Source organism: Camelus dromedarius, chromosome 1 (assembly GCF_036321535.1).
Source record: "Camelus dromedarius isolate mCamDro1 chromosome 1, mCamDro1.pat, whole genome shotgun sequence".
NCBI lineage: Eukaryota > Metazoa > Chordata > Mammalia > Artiodactyla > Camelidae > Camelus > Camelus dromedarius.
The window spans coordinates 121,661,138-121,671,290 of record NC_087436.1 but is presented as its reverse complement, the minus strand read 5'-3'; the positions used below and the strand labels follow the sequence as shown (position 1 = coordinate 121,671,290).

Genomic DNA, 10,153 nt, shown 5'->3' with positions numbered 1-10,153 from the left:
GGGGAGGCGGGGCGGGGCCCGCAGGGGCGGGCCAGACAGAACGGGCGGGGCCTGAGGCCGGGGTGGGGCCCAGAGCCAGGGAGGGAGGGGCCAGGCCGAAGGGGCGGGGCCGGGCGGGGCCGGGCGGGCCCTGGCGGAGTCGCGCGGCCGAAGCGCTCAGCTGGCAGATCTCCTGGCTACCGGCCCGGCGGGCGGCAGCGCCTGGCGGCTGAGCCGGAACCGCCGCCGGGACGCACGGCCCGCGGAGGTGGGAGCAGAGCCTCGGCAGGTAAGGCACGACGGCGGGGCGCGGACTGGCGGAGCGCGATCGCGTCCCCCGGGCTGGTCGGAGCCCCCGGGGCCAGGGTCTTCGCCGTAGGGCGGTCGAGGGGCGATCAGCTCCAGCTCGCACCGGGCCTGGCGGCGCCACCGCGTGAGAAAGTGCGCGGGGTCGGGGGTGCGCGGGGTGCACGCTGGAGGCCGCGGGTGGGAGCAGTGGTGTAGCGTCCGTCCCGCGGCCCCTCATCCCTCTGGTCTCCCGCTTCTCCAGGCCCCTGGGGCTCACAAACCGCCGCAGGCCCCCATTACAGAACCCGCACGACTCGGCCTCCGAAGGCCCAGGCGGAGAGTTTGCTTCCACCTCCTCCCGGTAATCCAGACTTTCCTTCCCTCAGCTGGCGAAACGAAGGTGGGAGAAAAGCTGCCTGTTGGAGCTGATTCACACTGAAGTGTGAGTGACTGATAGCCCCGTGGCTCAGAGGGTGTCTGCCATGCTTATTTTGAAGAACCGCATCAGAGTTGGGGGGTTGGGGACAGCCTTCCTTCCACACATGGGCCCGGCCCCTCCCAGCAGACCAGCTCTTCCCTGCTGCTCTGGGATCAGGCTTCCCTTGGTGAAGTGCTGACGGTGGCTGCACAGGGGGTGTTTAGCCTGCCTGAGCCCTGCTACAGCGTGGGAGCCAAGAGCCCACTGCGCCTGTCGCCCTGCGGGACCCCGAGTGCCTCTCATCCTCTCTCTGTGCCTCGGCTTGCCCGTCTGTCAACACTGGTGACGTCTGTGCCTGCTGGCCAGGTGGCCATGCTGAGTAAAGTGCCCCTCATAAGTGGCCCTGGCCTGGGCGAGGGCTCCGTGTAGGACTTCTGGAGTTGCGGTGTGGCTGACACATGGGAGCTTCCTGATGAGGTGCGTAACCAGGCCCCAGCACAAAGGGGGCCCAGGAAATGTCAGTTGCCATGATGGTGATAAAATGTGTAGAATTCTTTCACGACAGTCTGATGGCCAAGGGGGCTTGGCCAGTCCTGGTGTCGTGGTCTGTTTCCAGGTTTAAGTCCAGCCCAGCACTGACTCAGTGTGAGCCTGGTCATCCCCCTGCCCTCTCTGGCCCAGGCTCTGTGAGACCAGGCCAGGGTTCCACGACCTCCTGGCTCTCCTCCCACTGTGTTCTATACCCAGGACACCCGGAGGACTCCCTGGGAGCGAGGGCTCCACTCCGGGTGGGCCAGGGGGCCAGGATAGGGGCTTTAAGGGGGGAGGACTCTGTTGTAATTCCCCTTCTCTGCCTGCCCCCTAGTCCATTACTTGGCTCTGTGCCTGGTGTTGGGACACACCCTGGGCAGAGGGGGCAAGCAGAAGGACAGATAGGTAGGTGGCCCAGACTGGTCCCCCTTAGCCATCTGAAAAGAGGGCCTGGCCTTTTGGGGGAGTTCCTCAGGCTTACAGAGTCAGGGAGGAGCCCACCAAGGAGGCTACCCTGGGAGAGATAGGGAGGCGGGCGGCTCCAAATCTCCCTTAGCCCTTCCTGTTCACGTGGACAGAGGAAAGTCAGGCGCTGAGTCAGCCCCCACCAGCCCCCCTCAACATGGGTGCACGCAAGCTGCAGGCCTGCAGGTGGGAAGTCTGAAGCACACACACACACAGACCAAGTGGCCCAGCCTTGGACACAGAGGGCCTGGGTCCTGGCTTTGAATGTGGCCACGACCATTCACCAGCTGTGTGATCTTGGCCTGGAGGCTTCACACTGCTGAGCCTCGGCTTCCTTGTCTGTCAAGTGGAGGGAGTGAACGACTTTCCACCTCGTGGGTGGTTGTGAGTGTCTAGCGGTTGGCTAGTGCTGGCACATGGTTGGTGTGCAGTGACCGTGAACCACTGGGGGTGTATTCCTTGGTCCTCAGGGCTGGGTAACAGGGATAGCTAGGCCACCTCTGGTTGGCAGTGGGCATGGGGCTGGACCTGGAGAGGCCTGAGACAAAGGGCAAGCTCCCAGGTCCTCTCCCGCTTGGGTCTCATGGCAAAGGCCTGAGTCTGTCAGGAGCGGCCAGACTTGGGGAGCCGCCTGGGTCCTCCTGGCTTCTGTCCTTGAAGCTCTACAGTAGGACAAGCGTCAGTGACTGGTAGGCCCCTCCCCTCACTGGCTGGCCAGTAGGTGGCCTCAGTAAGGCTGGGGCATGCACATATGTGGTTCTGTAATAACCCCAGGTAGTGTGGCCAGCACTGCCGAGAGAGGTGGGCTATAGGTAGCCAGTGAGAGCAGGATTTGCAGTCAGGAGGAAGGCTGTTTGGACCAGGTGGACAGTCATGAGGGTGGGAACAGACTGAGCCAAAGGCTAGCAGTGGAGAGAGTGGCAGACCAGTTTGACCAGTGGCCTGACGTGCACTGGATGTGGTGAGGGACATGGATCAAAGTGCAGAGGGGCCTGGGAGGCAGGGAGGGGGGCTGTCAGGACACTGAAATCCTCCCCCCCAGGTAGGCGGCCTTTCTCCAAAAGGCCTCTGGATCTTTCCAGTGGCCCTGACCAGGCATCGAAGGACTGGGGACAGTCTTATGTGTGGGCCACCTAAGTCCGAGAGGTGAGGGGCCAGGGAGCATTCTAGACCCTTTGTAGCCTTGGGCAGGCAGACCCAGCAGCGCCTGCCGCCTGGTCATTGTCCTTAAAGGCCCTAGGCCTAGGCACCAGGGCAGACGGGGTGATGCCAGGAGAGAGGGAACTGCTGCTCAGCTGTGGCTGGGAGACCTGAGCCTCCTTAGTGAACTCTCAGGGGATAGAAGCCCCTGGCTTTGGCAGGGGCCAGGCTCCAAGCTGCACCTGAACTCCAAAGCACCATCCCAGTGAAGTGCAAACCCAGGCTGGCCCTCGTTGGGGAGGGGGCCTGATGGGGCTTGAGGTGGCCTGGGCTCCCAGGAGAGGCAAAAGCCCGCCCCACTCCCTCCTTCTCCCTGGGCACCAGAACTTCTGAGGTTCCAGCTCTGGGGCTGCCTGCAGGTCAGCCCCTGCCCACCCCCATCCCAGGTCACGAACCACCTGGAGCTGCTGGCAGACCTGGCGTTTCCTTCACCCCTGACCCTGAGGTCCAGGGGACACTGACCCTCAGCGCGTGCTGGCTAGCCACGGTGGGCCCCAGGGCGCCTTGCCAGTTGGCCTCCAGGAAGGGTGTGGGCTTGGTCGCCCGAGGCAGTGGCCTGGTTTGGTTGGTGGGGCCTGAGGGTTTGGTCTGCAGCTCTGATTCCGAGAAGTGCCCTCTGCTTCCTTGTGAATCAGATGTTTATTGTGTGCAGGCTCAGCCCAGGGCAGGGGCGGCCCACTGCCAAGCACGCCCGTTCCAGGCCACTGGGTAGGGTGTGGGGTGCCTGCCTGCTGGAACCTGCAGAGGGAGCGGAGGTCCCTGCCCCCAGGGCCTGCCAGGCTGACAGGTGACAGCCCCAAGGTGGCGCCACACGTGCGGTGCCGAGGGTGGGCTCCCCCATGAACAGAGGCTGAGCCAGCCTGGAGGAGGCTTCCCTGGGGCTTCTCTGAGCCAGCAAACAGTTTCTCCCAAGAAGCAGAGGGGAGTCACATTCCCAGCACAGGAGTAGCCTGTGTCCCTTTCATGTCCAAGTGACTCTCTGGACTTCAGGTCGCTCCTTGTGAAATGAGGTTGAAACAGTTCTAACTTACGGTATCCTCAGGAAAGTTAAAAGAGACACAGTCCTCACTGTGGGACCTAGATCCTGCAAGGGGCGCCATCAGGGCCACACCTCCAGCCCCAGCTGGGCTCCCTGTCCTTGACCTCACACAGACCCTGCAGCTCCACTTCAGGGGTTTCCTCTAGTCCTGCCAGAGGGGGTGCTGTTATCCTGCAAGCTGCTATGTGGCATTAGAGAGCCCTGTGTCCTCACACCCACTGCCCTGAGCCGGGGTGGGCGGAGCCAGCCTGGCCCCCACCCCTCATTGCTGGCAAAGTGGAGAGAGGTCAGGGGTCGACCCAAGGTCCTGGAATGCAGGGTGGGCCGTGGCTTGGTTCCCAAAGCCTTGGGAGCCCGGGGCAGCACCCACAGCCCACTTAGGGCCCTGGCTGGAGGATGAGGCCTTTGCCACCCCACTCTGAACCCTACCGCTGGGGCAGTGGTGGGACCCCTTCAGAAGGCTGCTGCCCGCAGGCCTCTGCCCCTCTCAGGCATGCCGGAGTGTCCTGTGTACCAGGCCATGGGCCAAGCATGTCCCCAGGAGTGGACAGGTAGCAGCTCCGCCTGTCTGGCTCACCCTGCCACTCTTCCTCAGAAGCAGTTTAGTAAGGCTTAAGTGTCCTGCTTGGTGCTGGGGCCCGGCCCCGGCCCTGCCCCCACCTCCCGAGGCGGATGCCTCCTGCAGGCCCGGGCCCATTCCCTGGTCGTGTTTACCTGTCTGCTTCTCCCTGCCCGACCGGGAACTCATGAAGGACAGGGCCACATCTGACTGCCCAGCAGTGCCCTTGGGGGCCTGGCCCAGAGGAGGGAAGTTCCCCTGTGAAGCTCCCACAGACTGAAGCCTGGATGGCTGCAGGCAGGGCGTGTTTAACTCCGGCTCATCATCAGAGACAGATGTGTTCTGTCATCTTGGAAGGCCTCTGCCGCCCGGTTGGCGAAGTTTCCAATCAGATCATAGTGGGTGGTTCTGCTGTGGCCTTGCTTGAACCTCTCGAGGTTTCCATCACAGCCCCACCGAGCCATAGGCTCCAGCTGCCACAGCCCTCAACAGTCACCACTCCAGCCACCCGGTCTCAGGGGCCCCAGCAGTGGTTCAGACAGGGTGACTGAGGCGGGGGGTCCATGGCGCCCACTCTAAGTGGAAGCCATTCTGTTCTCTGTGGCTGTTCGTTCCTAGAGACACACGTTGGGGCCAAGATTGGGGTCAGCTTGGGCTCCCCAGAGCCACTGGCCACAGCGGGGACATGGTCTTTAGGTCCCAGGGAGTTAGTCCCCTAGGCACGGCCCTGGCAAGGTTAGGTCTGCACCCAGCAGGAGAGTGGTGGGGAAGGATCCTGGAAGGCGGGCCTGGGAGTCCTGAGTGATGGAAGGAATAGCGCCCTGCCCCGTGCTGGAGCAGGAGGGAGGCATGCAGGGAAACTCAACACACTCCTTGTCTCCTAAAGAATGACCTCCCTACCCTGGCTGCTTCCTCTCCTATTTGAGGCCAGAAAAGGAAGGCCTTCCCTGAGGGGCGTAAAAGGTGGGCACCGAGCCGCTGCATCCCCAGACAGCCGGGCAAACCCAGTGCTGGGGGCTGGGCCCTGGCGGCAGGCTGGCAGTCAGCTGGGTGGGTTTGACCATGGTGGGCAGAGGGTGGAGCGCTGCGTTCCCTGCCCTTCAGCACAGGACAAGAGGTGGCTTCCTACTGCCGTCACCATCTGGCCTGAAACCCCTGGGGGTTCAGGTGGCCATTGGGTGCTTGGCGGGGCACGTGGGAGTGGCCTGCTGCAAGCTGGAGGCAGCAAAGGGCCTCAGAGCCCCTGCGGTCGGTGCCAGGCCACTGCGGTCTCCCTGCTGACCACCCAGCTCTTGTCAGAGCCAAGGCCCCTTGGGGACAGAGCCTTGGCCTCCAGCAGGGCCTTGTTTGTGCTGTGCTGCACACCTGCTGGCCACCCTTCCCCACAAGGTCCTCCCCCCTGCCCCCCACCTCCGTCTTCTCTCGGATCCTACCCAGGGGGACTTTCTGCCTGGCCTGCCCCAGGGCTGGGGTCCCTGGTGCCAGCTCCCTGCTACACGGGAAGCTGCTCAGGGCGGCCCATGGGGAGACTCTGGAATAACTTCCAGGCCTCACCAGGACCCGGCCTGATTTGGTTCCAGACCCTGGGCTGCTGCTGCCAGAAGAGGCTGATGCCTGGTCCTGCTGTCAGGGGAGGTGTCCCGGTCTGGGCGCAGCCCCGGGCCCTGGCTCAGCTGGGCCTCAGCTCCAGTGGCGCTGGGGTCCACCTGCTATAAAATGGAGTGAGGGATGGTGCCCAGCCCACCCTGGGATCCTGGACAGCAGCCCTGCAAGTTTTGCCACCTAGGGCAGGACCCCTCTGAGATCAGCCTTCTTGTTCTCCTGAGAATGTGACTGGGGGCATGAGTGCTATGGTCAGTGGTGGCTGTGCCTGCGCTGGGGGCAGGAAGTCACTGGGGAAGGAAGAGCATTGAGAAAGAGACACCCTTCACCCTGGGCAGGATCTAGGAGGCCTTGCCCCGAGCCCAGGGTTCCTGCCGGCTGGGCACCGAAGGGGCAGCTGTTTCAGGGCTGAGGTCTTGAGAAGCAGGAGGAGACAGCCCCACCCCAGTGGCCTCCATGTTGATTCACCCGCCGCCTAGAAGACACAGGGACCCCTCCTGGGTGCTGGGCCCGGGCTGGCTGTGGGGGAGGGCACGGGGCCAGGTGAGGCAGCAGGCACCGTCTTGGCCTGCCGGTGGGCAGTACCCAAGAATGGTGTAGGAGGTGCCATTGGGGGCACCAAAGGTGGGGCCTTCTTGGGGTGGGAGCAGGAGGGGCAGGAGGGGCCAGGCCAAGGGGTCCGGCTGTGTGCTGGCGTGGAGGCTCCGAAGGGGAGGCTGCGAGAAAGCAGAAGGGGCCAGAGAGGTCGGGCTGTGGGCGGGGGAGGGTTTTAAGCAAGGGCTGTTTTCTTTTCAAAGCTCACCCTGGGGTCTGGAGACCACACCCCGCCGCACAGACGCACAAGCCCCATCCCCCGTGGTGGTGGCTGTGTGGAGGCTTGCTTCAAAGCCTTGGGCGAATGGGACCTGCAGGAGGGCTAGGTGTGCGGTGGGGGCGGGGGGCAGGCGCCCAGGGTGAAGTTGGTGATCTGCACTGAGGGGCCGCCGGGGCTGGGGAAGGCAGACCCGGTGAGGCTGGGCTGTACCAGGCTCTGGTAGTTCCGACTCTGTCCCCTCCCCAGTCCTCTTTGCTGCCTTTTCCAGCTGACAGTCGTGTGACCCCATGGCTGTCTCCCTGGGGAGGGGGAGGGTGTCTCTGGAGTGTTCACTGAGCTGTGTCCCCTCTGCCACCCAGTACAGGCCGCCCCAGGCCCGTGGCAGGTCCCCGGCTGGGAGGAGGCCTTAAGGGCTGGCACTCAGGAACTTGGTCCCTGGCTCTGCTGATCAGAAGCCGCCTTGCCTCTGGGGACCTCAGTTAGGCAGACAGTTAGACGAGAGCATTCGCCTTGTCCATGATGGGCCTGCGGGGCAGACGGCAGGGCCAGGCGGGTGCTCTGCCTGCCCGTGGGGATCTGGTGAAGCCCCCTAAGGCTGCTGTGTCAGGGGTGGGGTGCAGGGAGGTTGAGCAGAGGGAGAGGCCCTGACTAGAGCCGCCCACCCCTCTGAGGAAGGGCCGGCCTGGATGAGCCTCCAGAGACCCCCGCCTCCAGCCCCGCACTGGGCTCTGGGGACCCCTGAGGGCACCCCTCCCTGGCCTGACTGTGGGGCATCAGGGTGTCTTGGGGAGACCTGAGTTTGCGGAGTGGTCAGGGAGGGTGTGCGAGCCGTCTGTCGTGGTCGGGCACCAGCGGGTTGAGGGCCTTGAACCCGAGACTGAGCACAGTCGCCTTTGAGAGTTGCCTCCCTGCTGTGGCTGGGAGCAGGGCTCAGAGTCGGAGGGTGGGGTGTAGGAGGGTGGGTGTGGGGTGCAGGATCCCACAAGACCATTGGCCTTGGAAGAGGGACCGTGTGCCCAGTCGCAGAGTGGCAGGATGGATACCCCTCCTGTCCTGCCCCCGCTCTCTCCTGTCTCCTGCCCCATCTGTGAAGGCGGCCCGGAGGCGCAGGGGAGGCTAAGGCTGGGCCCCTTTCCTGCACCAACCTGGGCCCACTGCCAGACACTTCTCCTCACTGGGCCTCTGAACAATGGGGCAGTGTGAGGGCGCCTGGGAATGGTGGGGTCAGCCCAGCCCCCTGTGGGCCCCTGCCGAGGGGCTCGGACAGGAGCCAGCGGCCGTGAGTCATCGGTCCAGCGCCCGCTTGGGGTTCCCAGGCCAAGGAGGAACAGCTGCTCTCAGTTCCCCAGCTCTGGGGGCTGGCCTGGGGCTCCTTCCCTCTTTTGCCCTCCGTCTGCGCCTCTTCCTGCCTCTGGCTCTCTCCCTGGCTCTCTCCCTGCTGGGCCTGTCTGCCTCCCTGCCTCTGTCCAGCCAGAGACCTGGGCCTGGGAATGGCCGCGGCCTGCTCCCTGGGGCCCCTGCCCACAGCAGCCAGGCAGAAGGGCTGGCTGTCACATTGTGACCCCTCTCCCAGCCGGCGGGGGACCCCAGGAGGTAGCCGGTGAGAGAGCAAGACCCACCCCAGACAAGAGACCTCCGGAGGCCAACCTAAAGTTTACTAAGAAACGGAAGATGACCAAAAGCGAAAGACAATGCAATAAAATTAAAAACTCAGAGGCTGAAAATTACTCGACAGCATTAAAGAAAAACAAAATTGAAAACAGCTCAAAAGTGCTCAAAAATATTAACATTAGAGATAAAAGGACAAAAATAAATGGATTAAAACTGAAGACCAACCAAACCCTAAAATGCTGAAGTGAGAGGAAGGAGGGAAGGGCCTTATGACAGGGACGTGGCCGTGATGGATTGCAGCCTGTGGCAGGGTGGGCAGGACAGATAGTTCTTGGGAAAGTGAGTGGCCCAGGGACCCCCAGAGGTATATGGAGGCCTAGATGGGGGCCATACCTCGTGTCCCTGGGCCCTGGTGCCCTTTGCCCTGACCTGGGAACTCTGACCTGGTGAAATGCTGTGAGGTACCCCAGAGCTTTGTGGTGGTTAAAGGGAGGCCACTGAGGCACAAAAGATCCTAAAGAGATGAGTAATGGAACAGATGCTGCTGGGTCCCAGGCCGGTGTCCCTGGCGGCCTACCCTGCGATGCCTCGCAGGTGGTTGCCAGTGTGGTGGACTCATACAGCAAGTGCCCCTGCGGTGTGCCAGCATCAGGTCTGAGTCCCATCCACACTCAGCTGGACACGTGGCCCTGACAAGTGGTTCTGGACCGGACCTGCCTTTGTCCCTCCTGTCTGAAATTGTGCACCTCTTCCCACCCCAGCCCAACCCCAGGCCCTTTGCATAAGCTCTTTCCTATCCAAGACACTTTCCGTGGCATCTCCTGCTTGGCTACTGCATGTCGATGCTAGCTGATGTGTCACTGTGTCTGGGTGGGTGGGTTGTCACAAGGGTGTGAGTCAGAGGTGGCTGCCTCTCCAGCGGATTAGGAGCCCCAGACAGAGGGCGAGGCCAACTTGGATCCCCAGGGCTGAAGGGTGCAGTGTTTGCCTGCAGGTGGCAATGCCCTGACTGTCTTCCTTTGCCCCAGTACCAGGGAACCAGCAGTGGCGAGCGGGGCTCAGAATGGGGGCTTGTGGCCGGAAGAGTCTCCTGACAAGGCCCCCTGGGCGCTGGAGATAAGTGTAAAACAGAGGCAGACCCTGAATTCATGAGGATAGGCTGGCATGTGCCTGTTCCTGCACTCGGTATGTCCCACCCCTTGTGCCCCAGCCTCTGCCCAGAACCCAGGGGCCCTCCTCCCACTGCCCTCTGGTCTGGTGGGTTTTCTGCCAGGTGAGAGCCAGCATCCTTCCAGAGAGGAGGTCCTGGGGCTCCTTCTCCTCCTTACGCCCCCTCAGAGCCAGGTGTGGCCAGAATGCCAGGCTGCATGGTGTGGATGAGGAGGCCCTGGCTCTGGACCACACAGGCAGTGCTGGCAAGGTGGCCATGGCTGCAGCCCATCAGCCTCGACTTCTTCGTCAGGAGAGCAGGAGACTGGGCAGTTGGGGACTGAGTGGGCCACGGAGTGGACTCCTTGGCCCTGGGTGGACATTCCTGGAGGGTGCTCCCTGCCCTTGGCTTGGCCCTCCTTTCCCAAGAGGTGGGCTGCAGGCAGGAAAGCGCCCCCCGCCTTCATGACCCCCCCCATCTTGGCTTTAGCAGGTGGG

The 10,153-nt window shown here is 63.1% G+C and overlaps 1 protein-coding gene across 3 annotated transcripts in view; it reads left to right on the top strand.

The window, feature by feature from the left end:
• The first annotated feature begins 119 nt into the window (after positions 1–119).
• The window catches only part of SH3BP2 (SH3 domain binding protein 2), a 34,177-nt gene continuing 24,143 nt past the window's right edge, over positions 120–10,153 (top strand). Inside the window, exons 1-2 of one of the 3 annotated variants that reach the window (XM_031438583.2) lie at positions 137–268; positions 654–709. The gene's annotated coding sequence lies outside the window, so the exon portion shown is untranslated. Of the gene's footprint in view, positions 269–653; positions 1,163–10,153 lie in introns of all 3 variants that reach the window. The other 2 variants (XM_031438577.2, XM_031438573.2) reach the window with 2 other exon arrangements.